Source organism: Galeopterus variegatus, unplaced genomic scaffold (assembly GCF_000696425.1).
Source record: "Galeopterus variegatus unplaced genomic scaffold, G_variegatus-3.0.2 Scaffold391, whole genome shotgun sequence".
Classification (NCBI taxonomy): Eukaryota; Metazoa; Chordata; class Mammalia; order Dermoptera; family Cynocephalidae; genus Galeopterus; species Galeopterus variegatus.
The window spans coordinates 173,725-178,384 of NW_007726502.1; positions in this window are offsets into that span (position 1 = coordinate 173,725).

Below are 4,660 nucleotides of genomic sequence, written 5' to 3' on the forward strand. Positions count from 1 at the left end.
GTATCTTGCAGCTCCAAGTCAGCACATCCACTGTAGAGAAACTGTGGACTGAGGAAACAGTGCTGACCTGGACGAAGGCCAGAGTGAGGCCTGGCAGAGCTCTTCGCTGGGTCTTGAGAGAGAAGGACTCCCAAAACCCTAGCCTGGCCTGGGCCCAAGGATGTGACCTTAGGTGTCAAGGCTGGACAGCTACTGATGATGTCAAAGATAGGAGGAGGTGCCAGCTCTGTGGAGCTGGCACTGCTGGTGAATAAACTGTTCTTAAATTTGACATTGGGGCAAGACTTCTGTGCCCTCAGGCAGGCAGCTGGCCCAGGGCCCTTGGAGCATATGGGGGAGGGGTGCAGTTGGGGGAGCTCTGGGGGTGGGGTAAGATGTCCTCACTCTGAGGGTGTGGGTGGGGCTATGCTCTGGGCAGCTAGGGCAGTGCCTCAGGCCCCTTCCCAAGCAGGGAAGGGCCAGCTAAAGGGCACTGCTGTCCAATTCATAAAGGATTGTATCCCAATACCCTACCCTCAGCAGTCTTCCTACTGACCAGCCTCAGCAGCACTCCAAAATAAGCCCCCACCCCACCAATGGTCTGCCCCTCACCCATAAGCTGACCACTGCAGACAGACCACCATTTTCCCACCTTTCAACCTGATAATAGTAACTGTGCACTTTTTTTTTTTTTAATGGGGCAGCCAGTATGGGGATCCAAACCCTCGACCTTGGTGTTGCAACACCATGCTTTGACCAACTGAGGTAACCAGCCAGCCCTAGCAACCATGTGTTAAACACATAGTAGGTGTTCAATGTCAGCTCAAGAATGGTGTGTGGGGTTCTGCTCTGAGCACTTACACAGATTAGCATAGGGAATGGCAAACTATAGCCCATAGGCCAAATCCCGTGTTTGCCCTTGAACTAAGCTAAAAAAAAAAATCAAAAGAAGAATGTTTTGTGACTCTTGAAAATGATACGTGTCAAATTTCAGTGTTCATCACAATAAAGTTTTATTGGCACACAGCCACACCCGTTCATGTACATGTTGTTTACAGCTGCTTGTGCACTACAACGGAGGGGTCGCACAGTAACAACACAGATACAAAAAACCAGCAAAGCCTAAAATATTTCCTCTCTGGCCCTTTACAGAAACAGTTTCCTGACCCCTGGATTAGCACAATTTATAGGTATGATTATCCCATTTTGAGGCACAGAAAGATTAATTTACTTGTCCAAGGTGACACAGCAGGAGTTGCAGAGCCAGGATTTCAGCCCAGGCAGTCTGGCTCCAGGGCCCGTGCACTTTGTCACCCATCATCTTGCATACAATTCGTGTCTGTACCTTTTATGGGTGAGGCTGATGTCAATGTGCATGGGAAGAGGGGGAAACACAACACCCTGGCTCTACACAGAAGGAAGTCCTTCATGCATGGGTGGGAGAGGTCTGCATTTAGAGACTAATCCCCGCACAGGGATGGCTGCTAGTGGAGGCAAGAGTCTTGGTGAAAGAGAGGAGCTGTGGGGATCCCTCCTGGACCCAGAGACACTTGGTCCAACCCAAATCCAGCCCTGTGGATCTCCGCCCCATGTGCTATTTCCGCTGAACTTCACGAGACAGGGCACCACCAGGAGGCACACCAGACAGCAGGGAGGAGGTCATCGTGACCCCAGGCTGGATGGAGCTCCCCTAGGGAGTGGGCTCAGAAGTCAGGGCTGATGCAAGCAAGCATCGGGTTACAGAGGACGTGAGCTGGCTTCTGTCCACGCTGGGCTTGGGTGGCTGCAGCCAGTGCCGACAGGGAATTTGCAGGAGATGCCTACCTGGGCACTGACCTGAGAGGAGCTTCCTCCTCCTCCCCCATGGCAGGAGGGAGGGGGGCTGTGCCTTCAGATTCACAGAATTGAGCAGCCTTAGCATGATGTCACAGTCAGGAACACCTCGAGAGAGGCTTGTCAAAGGAGAGGCCACGAGCATCTGGAGCTAACACAGCTCAATTCTCCCCCAGCACCCAGGAAGGCACACCCTGTGGCTCCAGCCATTGCCATCCTGCCTGGCTCCTGCAACTCCCATCACTGCCCTCTCCTTCTCAACTCACCCTTCCAGGCAGGCACAAATGTCACCACCTCTGTAAAGTCTTCCCTGACCCTTTTCTCTTGCCCCAAGAAGTTGGAACTTCCACCATTATAGAACTTACACCCCTTGATATACTTTTAACCCTCTTGTCTGTCTCTCTCTTAGACTGTGAGCTCTGTGAGGGCAGGAATTGTCTTATCTTTTTGGCCCCAGATTGGAACAGGACTGAGTAGAGTGTTGGCATTTAGAAAAAGTTTGTGGAGCTAATAAAAACAATAACAGCAATAATAATGGCTAATATTTATTGAGCACTTATTGTTTGCCAGGGATTCTGCTAAGCACTTCACACACATCAGCTCATGTAATTCTTGCAGCTCAGCTACTCTTGCAAATAAAGAAACTGAGGCACAGAGAGTTCTCTTCATGCCACACCACTAGTAACTGGTGGGCCCAGGCCAGCAGCCAGAGCCTGTACACTTAATCCCTGCAAACTGTCTTTCAGATGGAGCTTTCCCCAGAGGCAAAGACTGTCTGCCCCCGAGGCAGTCTTCTCTGGTTCTCTCTGGCGTCAGGTCCAGCCCGCTCAGACAAAGGGCCTTCTTGTCCCAGGACAGAGGTGAGGGTGGGGGAGAACAGCTTCATTCCCAGACCCTTTTGATAAGCAACCGCCATAGCCAGGGGTCACTCCAAGGGACAATGACTCCATTCGTAGGGCACAGAAACGTTTGTTCTCAATGTACCCCTGGTCTTCTCAAAGTCTCTGAGCTACCTCCTCACTACAATTCTGACTTCCCCTTCCAGGCCATTTAGTCCAAGACTCAAGTGCTCTACTTCCCACAGGACATCTCCTGATGAATCAGAGGCACCTCAAGCTAAACACCTCCCGTTGAACTTGTACCCCAAGGGGAGATATTGGATAAAGACTCCAGCCTCTCTTGGGGTTGAAACCTTAGGACAGAGGTCTGAGCCAGACAGAGACATGTGGGAGTCTGAAGGTGGTGCAAGTCAAGGGATGAAAACTAGCCAAAAGAGGAGGAGAGAGTCGTGGATGGAGACCCTGGGTCCCTGACGTTTTAAGAACCAGCCAGAACATGAGAAGAAGCCACACAAGGCTCCCCTCCTCCTCATGAACCTCCCTGCCTCCCAGCTCTCCTTCTTCTTGTCCCACTCTAGGCTATGCCAGGAGGATGTCCCAAAGGGCAGACTGGACCACGGCATTCCCTGCTCAGATGCCTCTGCAGGGTCCTCATCACCTCCACCACATTTCACAAGTTGCAGGACTCACCTTACGGCGATAATTTTAATTGGTGCACAGACTTAACTGCTATGTCACACGCTGCCCTCTCTTTCTCCACTCATCCTCCGCTCATTCACTCACCCTTCAAGACCAGGTACAAATGTCATCATCTCTGTAAAGGCTTCCTTGATCCATTCCCTTGCCCCAGCAAGTTGGAGCATTAAGCATTATTGACTGACAGAATAAGAAAACCATTCCATTTTTCAATGTGCAAAAACAACGTTCCTGTTTGGTGTTCCTGGGTCTTTAACACTCTCTGACAGGGTTGATCTCTCTTCTCTAACAAAGAGCGAGCTGTCTCAGGGCTCGCAACTCTCTAACTCTGATTTAACAGCATCATTTCTTCACTGCATGTGTTTTCTCAGTTATTTTCGGCTTGTCGTAAGCAATACTGGTGTCTCCTTTAGTCATTTGCTGAACACTGTTTATTCATTCAGCAAATTTTGGTGGGGGAGGTTGTTTTTGGAGGCTGGCCAGGGTGGGGATCCAAGCCCTTGACCTCAGTGTTATCAACATAGCGCTCTAACCAGCTGAGCTAACCAGCCAGCCCTTCACTCTGTGAATGTTTATTGAGTGTTGTATTAGTTTCCTATGGATGCAGTAACAAATTGCCACTGATGTAGTGGTTTAAAATGACAGAAATCTACTCTTACAGTTCAGGAGGCCAGAACGCTGAAATGAGTCTTACAGGGCTAAAATCAAGGTGTCAACAGGGCTGTTCTCTCTCCAGAGGCTCTGGGGGAGAATCCATTTCCTTGCCTTTTCCAACTTCTAGGACTGCATTCTTTGGCTCCTGGCCCCTTCCTCCACCTTCAAAGCCAGCAGAGTAGCATCTTGCTTCAGTCCTTACATTGACTTCTTCTGATGCCTTTTTTTTTTTAACAAGGACACTTGTGATTACATGTAAGTCCCACCCAGATAATCCAGGATATTCTCTGCATCTGAAGATCTTTAACTTAATCACATCCTCAAAGTCTCTTTTTGTGCCATAAAAGGTAACATCCACAGGTTCCAGAGATTAGGATGTGGATATCCGGGGTGTGTGGCCAGGGTGGGGGGCATTATTAAGCCTCCTGTGAGTGCTTACTATGTGCCAAGCACTATTGCAGAAGTTGGGACGCATCTATGAGTCAAGCAGACAGAACTCCTTGCCCTTGGAAAACTCACATGCTGCAGAAAATCACGAAAACAACCAATATAAGAAATAAGTCAATTAAGGGGCCGGCCCGGTGGCGCACTGCGCTAGTGCGCCACTTGGGAAGCGCGGAGGCGCTCCCGCCGAGGGTTCGGATCCCACATACAGACCG